This window comes from Crocodylus siamensis, chromosome 8 (genome assembly GCF_052110815.1).
Source record: "Crocodylus siamensis isolate JL-2025a chromosome 8, ASM5211081v1, whole genome shotgun sequence".
NCBI lineage: Eukaryota > Metazoa > Chordata > Crocodylia > Crocodylidae > Crocodylus > Crocodylus siamensis.
The window spans coordinates 25,116,032-25,135,003 of NC_143402.1; the positions used below are offsets into that span (position 1 = coordinate 25,116,032).

The 18,972-nt window shown below is 44.2% G+C and overlaps 1 long non-coding RNA gene across 1 annotated transcript in view; it reads left to right on the forward strand.

Moving 5' to 3' along the window:
- The window catches only part of LOC149858227 (uncharacterized), a 65,830-nt gene continuing 46,858 nt past the window's right edge, over positions 1-18,972 (forward strand). Inside the window, exon 1 of the long non-coding RNA XR_016443943.1 lies at positions 1-135. This is a non-coding gene — a long non-coding RNA (uncharacterized LOC149858227). The remainder of the gene's footprint in view (positions 136-18,972) is intronic.

The window sequence follows — 18,972 nt, forward strand, 5'->3', positions numbered from 1 at the left end:
ATTTTAAAACCTGTGCACAAGAGCATAAAATGCAACCTGCATGGAATAATATCATCTGTTACTCTGAGGACTGATCCATATCTCATATCTCTTATGGCAGCCATTAACTGGTGTTAGCTGTTGATCTGCTAGACGGTATGTACATCATCACTACAATTTGATAACTTTTCTTTACAAAGGTCTATAATTTTCAATATTTTTATACACATGGTATATAGACACAAGCAGTAGAATATATATAGATGCAAATTTTCAAATATGGATAACGTATAAGAAAGCAAGCAACATTAATGACTATGCTAAGTATGTACATATATTTATATCTAATTAGATTAAATTAGAGATTGAGTAAATACATTTATTTAAATGGTAAAATTGTACCATAACATTTCTGACAACCAACATTGATACAGGAAAACAGGCAAGCTATAAGGTTCCTTCCAAAGGAGGTGCTGAGTGACAGTCTAGTTTTCATTATTCTGTATATCAATACATCCATATTTAATTGCCTGGCCCAGACCCTGCTGAAGTCATAAGGGGTCTTCTTTTTTCACTGGGTTTTGGATCAGGCCCTAAATCTCCACCTATCCTTCAGTTATGATAAAATATTCCTTCTCAGGCAAGCAGCTACCAGTGTAGGTGGTGCTCTCATTCCAGGGCATAAACAATACACAAAAGGGCTCTGACCCCTAGAAAAGTGCATAATATCACTAAGCTATTTCAGCAACTTACATCTAAAAATGGAGTTCCTTTAAGTCCTGATTCTGCATGCCGTCAACTTCAGTAGTTAGGAAATGAAGGCAGAATTAGTCCTGTAGTTTTTGTATACATGACTCAGGATTTATCAAGCATCTCTGTAGCTAAGTCACTGGATATACAAATATTACTGTTATTTTAATATAATTATGGATCTAGTTAATAGTTATCTTTTGTGCTAAATATTTCATGTACATTTTTCTTTTCCTTTTAAAAATGGGGTTTTTCTGTATCAACTCTACCAGAATGGTATAATTAGCTACTATTGTTTCAACCTTCATGTCTAAATGTGTTATATTGGACAACTACAAATGATGCTAGTTTTATTTATTGAAGTAAATTCAAGTACCAAGTCAGATTATAGGCATTTCTGATATTTACTGCCACCCATATCGTGAGATTGTCTTGTGAAACGTGTACTAGTTTTGAAAGATGCTTTACCCATATTTATAATTAGTTTGCTTACTAAATCATAGTTTGTTTCATTGTTATGTATGGAACATAATGTCCTCTGAGTTGCACAATGATGCTAAAACATAAGAACAAATGTATAATATATTTTTTGGTTTCCTGACATTCCTGAAGTTTTTTGGTCCTTAAATACCAAAAGAGTGGGGCTTTTTAAATCTAGATTTTCCTAAAACACCCTCAGTGTCAAATGTGAATATAATGATGGATCTGTGCCCTAATCTTGTAATATTAGCACCACATTCTTGGCTCCTTCATACTTTTTGCAAATCATTGGGTTATGTCAAGAAGTAGGCCCGCTGCCTTCTTAAATATTTGTTTTAAAATTATGGGATTATTAGAATGAGACCGATATTTATGTTACACACATAATGATCTCTGTCTTAGTTCCTGTGAAGTCTGTGGATTCTACCCAGTGGGATCATCTACACATGGAATTAATGTGACGCAATAAACCTGGTGCATATCGCTTTGGAGTTTATTGGTCCCAGGCACCACATTTACACATGTGCCTGGGACCGCAGCATGTTGAGCCAGGTTAGAACAGCCCTGGCTGGCAGGGGACCCTGGGTGGGGGTCAGTCCCTCACCGCGCCCCCGCCAGCTCAACAAGCTGCAGAAGAGGGTGACTTGGGCACGAGGATGTTCCAGTGCAGGGCTAGCTAACAGGCAGCGCCCACACTGGAGCACTGTCATGGCTCAGCCAGCCCCATCAGTGACTAAATGTTCACTGCAGCATACTAAATACCACCACCGCAGTGTAGTTCTTGTGTTTACAAGTACTAACCTGCGGCGGAATTGGTTAGTTACAGTCTGGCTCTTGTACCATTTCCTCTCTAGACCACTCAGCAAAATTTCCAACACCCTCTTAGTCAGATCTTCATATCTGTTCCACCTCCTCTTTCTCTTGGACTTCTCTTCTGCTTTCAGCACCACCAATAACTTTTCCTTCTTTCCTCATGTTGTCCTACCTTTCTGGCAGTTCTTTCAGGGTCCTCTTGAAGGACTTTCCTTTCTCCCATTCTTGTGAGGACCCAAGGACAAAGTGTTGTGGGGCCCTTTCATTTTCCCTGTGCATTCCCTTGAGTGATTTCACCCATTCAGAGGATCAGCTATAAACCACTTTGCTCCTCAGTTATCTCCATCCATTCAGTCCTGCATCTCAGATCATCTCTCTGGCATTTGGATGCCCCACTGACAACTTAAGGGCATGTCCAAACGAGTGTGAAAATGTGGTTTGTGCCACAAACACCACACAAGCATGCATCTGCTACACTGCTAATTAGCACTGAGGTGGGGTTTTTTGACACCAAGGTTAAAAAAAAAATGCCAGAAAAACAAGAGGCAGCACATGTCACTACTGCATGTGTTACCTAAAATCAAATACACCCAGTTCTCTCAGCCTCTCTTCTTAAGTTATGTGTCCCAGCTCCCTAAACACTTTCATTGCCCTCTGCTGGACTCGCTCCAATTTGTCCACATCCTTTCTCTAGTGGGGACCCAAATCTCGACACAGTATTCAAGATGTGGCCTCAGCAGTGCCAAATACAGGGGAATAATTACTTCCCTCAATCTGCTGGCAACACTTTTACTAAGACAGCCCAGTATGCTGTTAGGTGCCTTCACAAGGCACTCTGTTGACTCATATTCAGTATATTGTCCACTATAACTTCCAAGTCCTTTTCTGCAGAGCTGCTGCCTAGCCAGTCAGCCCCCAGCCTGTACTGCTGCATGGGACTGTTCTGTCCTAAGTGCAGGACTTTGCACATGTCCTTGTTGAACCTCATGAGATTTATTTTAGTCCAATCTTCCAATATGTCTAGGCCTCTCTGAATCCTAGCCCTACCTTTCAGTGTATCTGCTACTCCCTCCAGCTTGGTGTCATCCGCAAACTTGCTGAGGGTTCACTCCATCCCATTTTCCAAGGCATCGATGAAGATATTGAACAAACCATCCCCAGGACCAACCCCTGGGGCATTCGAGGATGCACTGACCCCAGCCCCGAGAAGTGGAGTGGAGAATCGGAGGCCAGGTAAGGCTGAGGCCACCTGAGCCCTGCAGGGGGGTTTGGGAACCCTAGGAGGAGATTTGGAGCCAGGCACGGCTATGGCCGCCTGAGCCCCAAGGCAGTGGTAACCCTACAGAAAAGGGGCAGTGTAAGAAGCCCCAGAAAGGGGACAGAGATTGAGTGCCAGGGAGCACGGTTGCGAGGCAAACCAGAACTGGTGAGGCGTAGGAGAGTAAAGTAGACAAACAACGTCTGGTACATCTGTGAGGGTTGAGGCGTGGCACGGGTGGTTGCAGCCGCGCGTAGCCCATAAGGCTGGGGTGCCCAGAACCCCATTATAGAACCGAGCTGCAGGGGGAACCAGCAGAACCGTAGCCAAGGGAACGAAGGGCGGCCTCCCTACGTAACTACAGAACATCAAAGACCTGGCGGGTGAGATTGTGAGGGTGCTTTAACACTGACTTGGCATGGTAGGGGGCGCTAGAGGAGATCACGGCCACCCCTAGGACACAACTCCCTCAGTCCCCTCAGGTGCATCACATCTGGCACCATGGACTTGTACATGCCCATCTTTTCTAAATCCCTAACCTGTTGTTTTGCCACTGTTGGCTGCTTACCTTCTTCCCAAACTGTGCTGCCAGGTACAGTACTCTGGGAGCTGACCTTGCCTGCAAAGACTGAAATTAAAAAGGCATTGCGTACTTCAGCCTTTTCAACATTCTCTGTCACTAGGTTGCCTTCCCCATTCAGTAAAGGGCCAACGCTTCCCCGATCATCTTGATGCTTACATACTTGTAGAAACCCATCTTGTCACCCTTCACATCCCTTGCTAGCTGCAACTCCGACTGTACTTTGGCCTTCCCAATTCTATCCCTGCATATCCAAGCAATATTATAATACTCCTCCTTAGTCATTTGTCCAAGTTTCCACCTCTTGTAAGCTTCCATTTTTGTGTTTTAGCTCACTGAAGTATTTCGTTCTAAGCCAAGCTGGTCTTCTGCCATACTTCCTAGTTTTCTGCACATTGAGATGATTTGTTCCTCTGCTCTCAGTAAAGTTTCTTTAAAGTACATCCTGCTCTCCTGGACTCCCTTCCCTCTCAGACTGGTCTCATAGGGGATCTTGCCCATCAGTTCCCTGAACGAGTGTAAGTTGGCTTTCCTGAAGTCCGGGTCCTTACTATGCTACTTTCCTTCCTTTTCTCAGGATCCTGAATTCAGTCATCTCATGGTCGTTGCTGGCCATGTTGCCATTCACTTCTACATTCCCCACCAAGTCTTCCTGGTTTGTGAGCAGCTGGTCAAGAAGTGCATGGTCCCTAGTTGGACTCATCAACATGTGTACCAGGAAGTTGTCCCCAACACTCTCCAAAAATTTCCTGGATTGCCTGTGCAGCATGTGTCAGGGTCAGTGAAGTCCCCCATGAGAACCAGAGCCTGTCATCTGAAAACTTCTGCTAGCTATTTAAAGAAAGCCTCATCCTCCTGTTCTGGTGGTCTATAGCAGACAAGTACCATGACATCACCTTTGTTGCTGTCCCCTCTAACCCTAACCCAGAGACTTTCAACAGGCCTGTCTCCAGCTTCATACTGGAGCTCTGAGCAACCATATGGCTCTTACATAAAGTGCAACTCATCTCCCTTTTCTCTTCTGCCTGTTCTTTCTGAATAGTTTATACCCATCCATGACAGTGCTCCAGTCATGTGAGCTATCCCACCAAATTTCTGTTATTCCAATCACATAATAGTGCTGGAAATGTGCAGGAACTTCCTTTTTTTTTCTGGCTTGTTTCCCAGGCTCCATACGTTTGTCTACAGACACCTGAGGTAACTAGCCAATTACCCTACTTTCTCAGGAAGAATGAGAAGGCTTCCTCTGCCCCTTCCCACCTGTGCCTCCTCTAGGTCATCTGCTTCCCTGCTTACCTCAGAGTTTTGGTCTGGTGAACCTAATTTAAAGCCCTCCTCACTAAGTTAGTGAGCTTGTCTGCAAAGATGCTCTTACCTTTCTTTGTCAAGTGGATCCTGTCTCTTCCTAGCAATTCTTGCAACAACATCCCAAAGCCCTGCTAGCAACACCACCTGTGCAGCCATGCACTGATCTGCAGGATGCAGCCACTCTTGCCCAGGCCCTTCCCCTTGACTGAAAAGCCTATCCCCTTCACCCTTGCACCGAGAGCCCTGTAATCACTTGTGATCTGCTTAGGTCATCCCTGGCAGTATCATTATTGACCACGTGGATGAGTAGCATGGGATAGTACTCAGAAGGCTGGATGAGTCTTAGTAATCCTTCTGTGACATCTTGGATCCAGGCTTCAGGCAAGCAGCAGAGCTTCCAAGACAACAGGTCAGGCCAGAAGATGGATGCCTCCATCCCCCATGAAAGGGAGTTTCCAACTGCCACCACCCATCTTTTCCTTTTGGTGGCAGTGGTCTCGATCCTCCCAACCACGGGGATGCCTATCTATTCCACTGACTGAATGCCCTCCTCTGTTACTTAGGGCTCCATATCTGTTCTCCAAGAAAACCACTGCAGATGGGGATAGAAGACTTCTGTTTGCTGCCTGAAATCACAAGCTTCCAGCTTCCTGGGAGTCCATATCCTCTTCCTGCTGTGCTGCTGCCTCTGGCAGTCCTTCCTCCACAGTCCTAGAGGTCTTCTCCAGCATTGAAACAATGAAGCCCTCATAGCAGAGGATGCTTTGGAGCCTTACCACCCCCTGTAGCTCAGCCTGCTTCCTGAGGGCCACCACCAGGAGGCACTGTTCACATTGCAGGCACATACCCACCCCTTGTCACTAGAAGGAACCTGCAAGCCACAGTTTCCACAGCACCAAACCAAAACCTGAGTGGGAGCCTCAACAGTGAGTGGTTCTGCCTGGACAGACATCTCACAGGTGCAAGCAATGGAAAAGCTCTCTGTGGCAGTGACTCTGGCATTATGACATCCCAGCCACCTCTGGTCTCAAATCTGCCACCTCTCTTTTCCTGCCCCTCTCCAAGTAGACCTTCCCTAGCAAACTCCCCTATAAACTGGCCTGTTCACTGTTTTTTGTTTTGTGTTTTGTTGGTTTTTGTTTGTTTTTTTTCAGTCATATTTTATGACCTTAAAAGGTCCTCCCTGGCAAAGGCAGTTCAGCAACACTTGCAGATGCTGAACTCCACCAGGGACAGGGAATTCCCTCAATTGGGTAATTCTGTTTTAACAGTTTGCTCCCATCCTTCTCACTGCACAGCTACAATCGAAGATGTCTGTTCCCCACACGGAGACATTCTCCTGTCTAATCTATTATTGTTGTGATGACTTGCATGTAGAGTAGGAGCTTTTCATCCATAAACAGTTCCTGCAGTGAGAAGACCTAACCACAATTGTGGTGGGGGTGTTGTGTGGTTTGTTGATATGATTTTTATGAATAGGGTGCTTAGAACTGTAAACAGTTTGCCTTGAATGGCTACAAAAAAGATGATGGGACCTTTCCAGTAAAATGCTGCAACCCCCTGAGTGCCATTATGAAATTCACAGCACAAGACACAGTGACTGTATTAAGTCAGGCTGCAGAGGATTATGGAATTAAATTGGTTGCCCCTTCCACCTTTCCCCAAATCAAAGATATTAGAAATCTAAATACAAAGAGAGGTGTTAAAATAATACAAAGGGTTCAACTAAAACCTATAAAAGCAAAGAAACTCATTGTTCAGACACTAGCTGTTTTATTTTGGACTGCTGTTGTGCTCAGGCACAGCAATTTTACATTATATAATTTTCTATTTGGGAACCCAAGAACTGTGGGTAATTTTATGTACTATAAACACTGTGATGTTTGTAATGCTATTTTAATAGCTATGTGCATGTAATTCCTCTAGTTTTTTGTTTTTTTTTAATATTGCAAGGTAACTGTTTACGGTCTAGTACTGTTGCCTTGTTGCTTCAACCACCAAATTATTCTTTTTTCTGTATTAGTTTTCTGCTCGGTAGTACAACCCATTATTCATAACTATATAATTTCACACTGACAGCAACATTGCAAGCATCCTGTTTATTTCAGTGAGAGTTTGTGTAATGAAAGCTTTGCAGTCAGACTTGGTTAATCTATGCTGGATTTATCCAGATGTCTGAATATCTGAAAGGTTTAAATGGATATCATGTCTTCTGCTACATGCACATACCCTTTATTTGTTCATCTGAAAATGCTTTGCCTTGTATACTAACAAAAAGACTTTCCAAACTGCTTTACAACAACCAGGTTTGATTATGAAGAAAAACACTTTTACAGTGCACAGTGGTTTTGATCATATAACAAAACATATATGCAGTAGTATGAGAGACGTAATTGAGCTAGTATATTGCAATCAGTGATACAATACCATGGTCATCAAAATTAAATAGTACATAAAAGGTATTTAATTAAATTTGTTTGATCAAATATTTAGTTTAATTAAAATATTAAAAAATAATGATAACTTTTAATTAAACATTTAAACCTTTAATATTTACATATGTATTCTAATATTTAATTTAATTAACTTTTTAAATTATCACCTTTTATCTCAGTGTCTATAAAAATGTTTTTTAATCGGTAGGTTTTTTTTATGCATCTTTATTAACACTGTTACTATGTCCCTCTGCTGAAATTACAGGCAAAGTGTGGTAAACACTTTATTTTAGTACAGCTTTCTCAGTATGAAAGTATACTTATCACATTGCCTGGGGACAACCCAGGGACAGGGAACAAAAGGACAGCACTCCTTCAATAGGATTTGTTTGGTTTGTAAAGTCTTTGGGGCAGGAACTCCCTTTCTGTTTTATGTATGTGCCATGCCTTGCATAATGATGCACTGAGCAAGACTTCTTGGTTTAATTACAGTCCAAACATAGCAACATATTTATTGTGCTTTATTTGACCCTGATGCAATTTCACTGAAGTCAACCAGATTAATCTCCAACATAGAGAAACTTTGAGGAAAAGAACAATATACAAAATTAAAACTTGCAGAACTGTGAAAGGATAATCTGTCTGGAGAACATGGGCGACAGCAGGTAGGGGTCATGGCCTCACAACAGGTAGGCCTCAAGTATTTTAAATCGCCAGAGATGCAGGGAGCTCATAAGGCATGCAAAACAGATCAGGTCAGGGGAGGACTTCCTCCCCTTTTTCTCCCAGTCCCTACCAACCACCAAGAGTTCTGGTGTTTTGTATTTTTTGTAACTAGCACATTTTCCTCTGATTTGAGATTTAACAAAAGTATTTATGGCTCCACATACACACTGAAACCTCAACTTCAAGATACTTGCAACACTTAAACAGCCGTCCAGGAAGCGTCCTGGGATGCTGGCCATTTCTGACAGGTGCAAAGTAAAAGATAACTTGTAAGATAACATTTGAGGAAAGCATTACTATGGTAACAAAATAACTCACTGTAAAGTAAAACATATGTCATAAAGCAAGAAAAACTGCTCTGGACTTGCATGATAGAGGGAAAAGATACTACCAGTTCTTTAAATAAGTCCTGATTTTTTTTTGTTATGTTATAGTCAATAGGCTAAAAATTCTAATCTCCAGCACAAATGAACTGTAAACTAAATTCAACTGGAATATCACTGCTAGAAAAAAGACTTAAAATACTGCAATTGGTGTTCCAAAAAGGTTGGTTTCACCAATACATTAACTAGAACACATGATTTTAAAGAATTAAAGTATTTTCTTTCAGGAGTAGCAATGCAACAGGTAGTTCTTAATGTGCTTTTCTATATATATTCCACTGCCAGTGTGCATGCGCTGTCTGCGCTCGGGGAGAATTTTGTGCCCAGCAGTCTCCGCTGAGACCATACTTGCACCCTGAGTCTCTTAATTGCTGCTCATTACTCCCGGCTGTGAGTTGGAGTTTGAGGTGCCTGAGCTACTTATACTAACTTCTTGAGGTACGTGCACCAGATGTATGTGCCACTTGTAAATTGTACTCAAACAGATCAAAATCTAGAATAATTTTTTCTCTATGAAGGTGTATTGCAAGGCTCCCTCAGGATAGGGTTGCCATATTTCCAGTTCCAACAAAGGGGACACCTGTTGCATGTTGGTTAAGGGGTAGATGATTGTACGGGGCAGTGATATGTTGGGCCCCTGCCCATTTTTTTGGCCCTCACTCCCATACCACAGCCCCCATCCCCCCCAGCCCTGCTCCTTCCCCTCACTCCTGACCCACAGACTGCTGTCCCTGCCAGTGCCCCTCACTCCCAACCTGCAGTACCCTGCCCCCTGGGCCATGCTAGTGTCCCTCACTCCCAACCTGCAATCCTCTGGCCATGCTGGTGCCCCTTACTCATAACCTGCAGCCCCCTGGCACTGCCAATGCCCCACACTCCCAATCCGCAGCCCCCTGCTCCATCCAGCCCTGCAGTGTCTCCTGGCTGCCCTGCAAACACAGAAACTGGCTCCAGTGCTGCCAGCTGGCCACACAGCTCCTTGCTACCCCCGAAAGTCCCCCCCGCCCCTTTCCCCACTGGATGGGCAGGCGCATCCCCCTTGCCCTGCTACAGCCCCAGTGCCCAGACCACTTCCTCCAGTGCTGGCAGGCACCCACCCCACTCATACACCCTTCCTCTCCACACACCCTTGCCCCACACACACACATATGCACTCATGTGCCATCCCCCAAGTCCCGTCCCTGGCCCTCCAATTCACACCCTCCCCCCCACCCCCCCAGACTTACCTGTATCCAGCTGCAGGGACTGCTCCCACCACCCTGCTGGCCATGTGTGTGCGCCCTACTTCCAATCACCTTCCCCCTACTTCCCACAGCCCTAAGCAGCTCCTTGCTAGGGCAAGCCTGAAAGTGCCAGGAAAAATCGAAGCTGAGCTGGCCAAAATTCTGGACATCTGATCCTATTTAAAAAAACCAAACATCTGGACGGAGATCGGAGGATCCAAAAAAAGGACATGTCAGGGAAAAATAACATGGTAACCCTACCTGGGGGTGCTGCAGTGGTAGCAGACAAGTAAAACTACCCCATGCATCCTTCCTGCATTAGGGCTCGCTAATCAAACTAAAGCAGGCAGCAAAATCTGCCCTGTGCTGTGCAGCTGTTTCCCCTACACTTTTCCCAGAAGCAGTTATGGGTAGAATTGTCCTGTTTCTCTTTCAAGGAGGAAGGGTGGGGGTGCCAGATCAGAAAGAGTTGCACAGCATGAAACGGCTCCTGACTGCTTTAAGCTAATCAAAGCCCTAATGCAGGAGAAGTTCATGCATGTGGCACAGCCCTTCCTGGGTTGGCTTTGAATGTGGCAGTTTCACTACAGTTACACAGTCCTTGCCAGCAGCAGAACCCAACTGAGAAGCACTCAGGTAAGCCAAGGCAATATTCCTCAATCTTCCTACTGAAGGAAAATGGTCCCTGGAAAATGCTAACTCTTATCTTTCACTCATTTCCTGGCTACACTAAACTAAAAAAGCAATTCATCTGTTGCAAAGACCTCAGAAAGACCACAACAGGTCAGAATATTTTTGACACTTTGGATTCCTATTTGAAATCTGGGTTTATTTTGTGAGTGTTTGCATACAGATTAACAGAAGTTTAGGGCTGGAAGGTACCTTGTGAGATCATTGGGTCCAGCCCCCCCCCCTGCTCTGGGCAGGAAAGACTGCTCAGGTCAACTAATCCCAGCAAAGTGTGCGTCCAGTCTCCTTTTGAAGAGCTCCAGGGTATGTGCCTGCACTACCTCTACTGGGAGTCTGTTCCAGAGTCTGGTCACATGAACTGTGAAGAAGTTTTTCCTATATCCTGTCTGAAACTTTCTTCTAGAAATTTATGATCCTTGCTCCTGCTTTTCCCCTGGGGCGCTCTGGTGGATAGTTGTTTGCCTAGCTCCTGATGCTTTCCCCTGATACATTTGTAAGCTGCCACCAAATCCCCCTGAAGTCTTCTCTTTTCTAAGCTGAACAGTCACATATCTGTCAGCCTTTCCTTGTATGGCCTGCTCTTCAGCAGAGGTGAGCAAAGAATAGCCTGTGGGCTGGATTTGGCCCCACCAGGCCATTATATCCAGGCCACAGGGCCCCTAAAAATTTTAGAATATTAATACTAATCTGCCCTGGCAGCCTGTCAAAGCTGACAAGAGCCAGGGTCAGTAGGACTGAAAAGCAGGATTGAAAAGCCCAGCCCCACCCACTCCCAGTCATTTCACTCCCTTCCTGCCCCTCCTGCTCCAGCACCATGTGGATGCCAGCTGCATCGTCGGACCAGGGAGCACGGAGCCATGCCAGTATGGGTGCGTGTATGCAGGCATGGACAGTGTGTGCAGGGAGGGGGCAGGCAGAGACAGTGTGTGTACGCGTGTAGGCAGAGTGTGCATGTGTGTGTTCATAGGCTGAGTCCCACACCCCCCCATACACATGCACCCACACCCCCCTTGCACTGCCAAACATGCAGACTCCACACATCCCCTCACACAACCCTGGCACCCAGCCCCGCACAAACCCCGTACCCACCCACATATCCACACACCCACATATCCACAGCCCCCCACAAACCTATACCCACCCCCCACAACATACTTCATAAGATTTCATTTTAAGCTATCGTGCAATCACCTCTATATACACTACACAAACGCATGTAAATCAGGACAAAAGTATTTTTTTAAACCAAATAATGAATGCTGTAAGTGTTTACTTTTTAGAATATAATTTGGTATTTTTCTGGTTCTAAGATGGCAAAACCTCTTGCTGAAAGAAGTACTTCTGGAGGCAAGGGGAGGGACTTCTCATGGCAAAGGTCAGGGGTTAGGGGGTGGGATTTCCGGTCACAAAATGGTGACCATGAGCAGGGCATCTGTCAAGGGGCAGGGCTACCAATGCAGCCCTTGACAGCTTGCCGAAACTTGGTAAGTGGCCCTCCTCCTGAAATAATTGCCCACCCCTACTCTTCAGGTATCTAATCATATAAGTGGCTCTTCTCTGGACTCTCTCAAACTTCTTCACATCCTTCTTGAAGCATGGCACCCGGAACTAGACACAGTACTCCAGCTGTGGCCTCGCCAATGCAGAGTAGAGAGGGAAAATAACTTCCTTAGTTTTGCTTGAGAGGCATCAGTTTATGCATGCCAGTGTATTGTTTGCTCTACTAACTGTAGTCACACTGGTGCCTCATATTCATTTTATGGTCAATTATGACCCCCAGGTCCCTTTCGGATGTGGTGCTTGCTAGTGTAGCACTACCGAGTCTGTAAGTTCATTGTGGATTTTTCCTCCCCAGAAGGAGCACTTTACACTTCTCAGTGTTGAACAGCATCTGGTTCTGGTCCACTCATCTAACTAATCTGTCTAGGTCCATCTGAATCGTCAGCCTACCCTGAGGCGTGGCCACACTTCCCCACAGTTTAGTGTCATCGGTGAGCTTTGCCAATGTATGGGCAGTTATATGAGAGCCACTGTATCTACATTTCTAGTCAGATGCAAAAGTGTAAGGGAAAAATCACTAATTTCTCTCTTGAGGATACTTTAGACTTTTTTTTTCTTTAATATGAAATAAAGACATCCCTTTTTGTATGACAAATGTAAACTCCTTCTCTTTAGTATGAGTGACGGAATAAGGCCATGAAAAACCACCACACTTTTCACACTTAAGGTTCAAATAAAAGGCAGCACCTCACTGATGCATGGAAGAAGTTGTCATTCTCCAGCCAAGGAGATTTTCATGTTGAGTAGTATGCATGGCCTCAGGGTGTCTGTGTGGCCTCACAGTTCAGTTATATTGAGATACTGCTGTCTTTGCAATCAACAGGAAAGGCAACCACCAGCACTTTCCTCAGACCTCTCTATTCTAGAGTGGAACCCGGGGGTGCAGGCCACCTCAGATGCATCAAGCTGTATTCTCCTGTTGATAATCTCCAGGAAATATCTGGTTTAGAAGAGTTTCAGGTGGACAAAGCAAACTTAGACATTGCTATAAACTACTTCAATTAGAAAGTGGACAAAAATCAAGTAGTTGCCAGTGATTCATATTTATTTTGGATTAAACATAGCATATGGAAGTTCATGAGGCAACATTACTTCAAGGATATTTTTAATGACAGATGTATAGGGCACCTAGGCCCTGTTCTGTTTCAAGGTGACTAAACTGAACTGAAAACCTCTCCATGGAAGTCTCACAATCATATCCACCAATGTGTTGTCACCAAGCAACAAACAAGGTGGGTATGTGGTTGGGGGAAAAGAGAAGCAGATTTAACACAGATCCTCTCCTCTCATAGAATCATAGAAAATGAGGGTTGGAAGGGACCTCAGGGGGTCATCTAGTCCAACCCCCTGCTCAAAGCAGGACCAGCCCCAACTAGATCATCCCAGCCAAAGCTTTGTCTAGGCAGGCCTTAAAAACTTCCAAGTATAGAGATTCCACCACCTCTCTGGGTAACTTGTTCCAGTGCTTTACTACCCTTCTAGGGAGAATTTTTTTCTTAATATCTAACCTAAGCTTCCCTTGCTGCAACTTGAGACTGTTGCTCCTTGTTGTCACCTGTAACCACTGATAACAACCGAGCTCCATCCTCTTTTGAACCTTCTTTCAGGTAGCTAAAGGCTGCTATTAAATCCCCTCTCAGTCTCTTCTTCCCTAGACTAAAAAAGCCCAGTTCCCTCAGTCTTTCCTCATATATCATGTCCCCCAACCCCCTCCCCATTTTTGTCTCCCCCCGCTAGACCCTCTCCAATTTGTCCACATCTTTTCTGTAGTGGAGGGCCCAAAACTGAAACCAGTACTCCAGGTGTGGCCTCACCAGTGCTGAATAGAGGGAAATAATCACTTCCCTTGACCTACTGGCAACACTCCTACCAATGCAGCCCAGGATGCCGGTAGCCTTCTTGGCAACAAGGCCCCACTGCTGGCTCATATTCAGCTTATTGTCCACTGTAATCCCCAGGTCTTTTTCAGCAGAGCTGCTGCCCAGCCAGTTAGCCCCCATCCCGTACTGATGCATAGGATTATTCTGTCCTAAGGACTTTGTTTTTGTTGAACCTCAAGCGATTTCTTTTGCCCAATCCTCCAATTTGTCAAGGTCACTCTGAATCCTAGCCCTACCCTCCAGCATATCTACTAGCTTGGGGTCATCTGCAAACTTGCTGTGGGTATACTCTATGCCATTGTCCAGGTTGTTGATGAAGATATTGAACAAAACTGGCCCTAGGACAAACCCCTGAGGCACTCCACTTGATACTGGCTGTCAAGTAGACATTGAACCATTGATTACTACTCTCTGAGCATTATGATCCAACCAGTAAGGCTTCTTTCAAGTACAGGCAGCTCTCTTGGATGGACTCCTATCTCTCTCCCTCCCCTCCCTACCCCCGCTCTCAGAGTGGCTTCCAAGGGGATCCTGCCCATGAGTTCCCTGACTGAATTGAAGTCTTCTTTTCTGATGTTCAGGGTTCTTCTGCTCTCTCTTTCCTTTCCTCAGGATCTTGAACTCAATCATCTCATGGTCACCGCTGCCCAAGTTGCCATCCACTACTATCTTCCCCACCAATTCTTCCCTGTTTGTGAGCAGCAGGTCAAGAAGAACATGTTTCCTGGTTGGCTGCTCCAGCACTCGCACCAGATTATCCAAAGGTGTTTCAAGTCTAAAAAGATTGAGAATCACTGGCCTACATGAAAAACAAAATATGTGGCCCTCTAGTTTAGACCATTGTCTTTCGAATTTCATATCCCCAAGTGATGCTTCCCTATCTAGTCACTCTTAAGGCTTGTAGCACTGAGTAGTGCTAGCCACAAGATTGCTAAGTACAGACAGCCAAAAAGCCCAAGGCTGAATCAACTCCATCTTCTCAGGTTAGTTTAAGCCACATAGATTGAACCAATAAGAAAGTAAACAGACATTCACTTTTGATTCCAGAAATGCAGCCACATGCCTGAAGTTACCCAGGCCAGAAGCCAGTGGGCACTAAAGTACACCTCCCTGAACAGCTGGAACAGACAGTTTAGACCAAGGCTAGCCTGTCCACTCTGCAAAGGGTTTGCAGGGAAGGTGCAAGGCATCCTGGGATTCTGGGGGACTGTGAATCTGGAGGGGATCAGGGACAGACGTTTAATAAACTAATTTAACCTAAATCAGTTAAGTCTGATACTATATCCATACAAGTTTATCTTAAACCAGTTTAGGCAATTTTCAAAGCAGTCTCTGTGCACTGAACTTCTGGTGTGTTACAGATTTGAACCAGTTTCCTATCACTTATACCAGTTTATATGTAATTTCTGTCCATAGCCTAACTCCACAATCCATTTTTAGGCCAAGGGCAACCTCCTTTCAAACTTATTGAAATTTTTCCTTTTTTAAACAAAGCATGGGTTTAGTCACTGTTTGCCTTTGAGAGCTCCATTTTGGCCTCGGTTTCTTGAGCTAGTTGGCCACATTAGGCACACACAGAGAAATACACTAAAACAGCCTGGCTTTTTATTATAGACTGTGCCATGACAGGTGCTGCATAGAGGGAGTATATCTAAGTCAAGAAATACCTGGCCATCAGGTAAAAGGGCTGCATACGGGGAATAGAGAAGGCCAGCAGAAATAAGGGAAAGAGTATAGAAAGAAATTACAGTTCTAATGTTCCAGCTTCAGTTCCTGAAAACAGTACCTCAGAAACAGAAAGTATCGTAGGGTTGGCCTGTATCTGTATCACCCTAGCTGTGTACACATGCTGCTCCCAAACCAGAAGCAGCAAAGCCAGCTTAGCACAATTCTGGGTGGTGTATGGTCTTATTGGAGTACATTCAGTGCTACCATTTGTGCTAGGTGTACTAGGGGGACATTCAGTGCTGCTCTAAGATGGCTTCCCTACTTCTCATTTGGGTGGTGCTGAACAAAATCTCATTATAGCACCCTGTTCTGGCAAGGTGTAGACCTTTCTTTATGGTACTTGTTATAAATGGCATTTGGTTTAAATAAGTAGAGAAGAAGCTGTATACATAATTTTTAAAAAGCATAAGAATGAAAAATGGGAATCCAGCACAGAGGAAAAAGTTTTTCCTCCATTTAGGGGATACAATGCTAGTGAAGTGAGTACGGTGAGATCTCTGCTTATTCTACTGCCTCATAAAATTGCTTCAGACCTGAACTAGAAGGGGATGTTTCCAAAGATGAAGTAGTCTAATCTCTTTGTCTCCCTTGTTCTTGGTCTCTGCTGAGCAGTCCTACAGAGGTGAGAGAGATAGGTGCAGGCTGTGGAGACACTTGTCTACTGATAACTACTTTGAGGACGCCACAAAGACCACTAAGCAGCCATCATCTGACAATAAATGCAAACGCAAATGATAGGGGATGCTTGAAGTTGTTTTTTTCCTAAATAAAAACAATTTTGCATATATAGGGCCAGATATTCATTCAGCATAAACTGGCAGTGCACCAGTGAGGGCAATAGAGCAGTGTTATTATTGCCATCCCGAGGATCTGGTCCATAACTGAAATCTCTGAGTCCGCTCTAATCCCCTTCATTGTATTCAGAGCACTGGTGTTTTTCTTCTGCATTTTCTTTCCCCCAGCTTCAGCTTTACCTTCTCCACAAGGGATGATTTAACAAGTCAAGGATTATGTATTCTTACAGTACATCAGTTCCGACAGCTCTGCATATTTTATCATTAATTACATGCACATTGAGGGTCAGACTTACCAGTTTTGAGGCCCTGCTTGCTCTAGAGAGCAGGGCCCCTGAGCAGCATCTTGCTTGCTTGTTTCCAAAGACAAGCCTCCTTTAGTCACTGACATACCTTGTTGTCTTCACACGAGGAGACATCTTGCTTTCTGACATCAGACTGCAGATGCTCAACAAAATTTAAGGAGGAAGAAGCACGTTTTGCATTCTTGCATGTTACAGTCTCCAACACACGGTAATAATTCAGTTTCTTCATAATGTAAATAGCTTAGCACAGGCTGTTCCTTATGCTTTATGCAAGCAGAATCAAAGTCAAGGTGGCAAACGTATGTGATAAGCAAGAGAATACAGAAGAACTGTACCAAGTACACCACAAAGACTAAATCCTTTAGAGCCAGAATAAAACTTAAGGACCAATTTTTTCACTTGTATTGCTGTTCACACCAAGTTAGGATTTGACTAGACTCCAGAGTGAGATTACAAGCTGATTTCATGAAGAGAAAGCTGTATCATTGAATTCACCCCCTGCATGGAGACAAGACCCCCTTCCTGTTAGATATTTTTTCTTAAAAGCCTTCAGTGAAGGAGATATTACAGCCTCTCTAGGCAGCCTGGTCCAGTATTATGATTACTATCATAGTTAGAAATCATTTCTCAATATCCAATCAAAATCTTTCTCGTTGCAAATTTTTTTTGTCCAACCCTCAGAAAAAGAGAACAACTAATCACCTTCCTCTTTATAAAACCCCATTGCATATTGTAAGAACTTATGTGCCCCTTCTGTGTTCTTTTTTCTAAAGGAAAAGGAGCCCTATTCCTTCTCAATTTCTTCATCATTTATATAGTCCAATCCTCTTATTCTTGGTACTGTTCTCTGGGCTCTCCCAGTTTGTCTCCATCTTTCTTAACCTGTAAGGGCTCAGAACTGGACAGATGAGGCCTCATCAGAGCTGAGCAGAGCTAATAATTCCTTCCCTGTCTCATTGGACACTCCTTTCACTAGATCCCAGTGGGGATCCTCACTTCATCCCTTTTTTACAACAATATCACATTGGTGATACACCGACAGTCCCGATACTTTGTTGCAGCACTGCTTCATAGGCAATTATTCCACCATTTTGCATTTGATTTCTCCCCCCTCCCCAAGTACTACTTTGCATTTGTCTTTATTGACTTAAATAGTGTTGATTTTTAATGACTTCTCCAATTTACCTATTTCCCTTTGAATTCTTGTGCTCTCCTCCTAACAGTGCGAGTTCATCCACAAACCTTTATAAGTGTGCTCCCTAATTCACCAGTCATTAATGAAAATATTGGCAAGAATGAGGCCCATGTCCAACTGCAGGGATCCCATCTGAGGTGTCCAAGTTGGATATTGAGCCTTTGGTAACTATTCTTTGAATGCATTTTTAAAGTAGTTGCAAAACCACCACTTCATGGCAATTTCAGCAAATTTCCTAGTTTAAAGAGGCTATGATGAAGGACAGTGTCAAAAGCCTTCTTAGTGCTTTCTCTTTATCCACTAAACTGGTTGCCCTTTCAAAAGAAAAAAAAATTGGTTTGACATAGTTTCTCTTGACAAATCTGTGTTGTATGTTACTTATCCTTCAGGTTCTGATAAAACTGGTTGCTTAATAATTTAGTATTATAAGGCATTTATACACATACATTTTGGTCCCATGATGTGCCAGAGATCCGCTACTTTGGAGCAAACTCAATTAATCATGAGTGCTCCATGTGCAAGCTGATGTGCACTGCACCATGTCGCGTGCAAATGTATAAGTGGCAAAATGCGCATCAAAGCAGAGAAAATGGCAGCAGTGCACCTGTGGGTGGTCCACGATCCCTGCTGGCCGCTGCCAACACTGCAGGTCATTGCCGAACTTTGGTCAGCACTTGCCACCCCCGCAATGCCACCGATAGCACCGGCAGTGGATGCAGGAGCTCCACCACTTACCGGCACCACGCTCATGCTGCTCCCACCACCACCATGCTCCTGCTGCCACTGGGGGCACGCATCGTTCATGTGTAAAAATGCCTCAAAATACTAATAATTTAGTGGTATCTTTCTAGGAATCAATCAGTTTGGCAATGACTATTAATTATC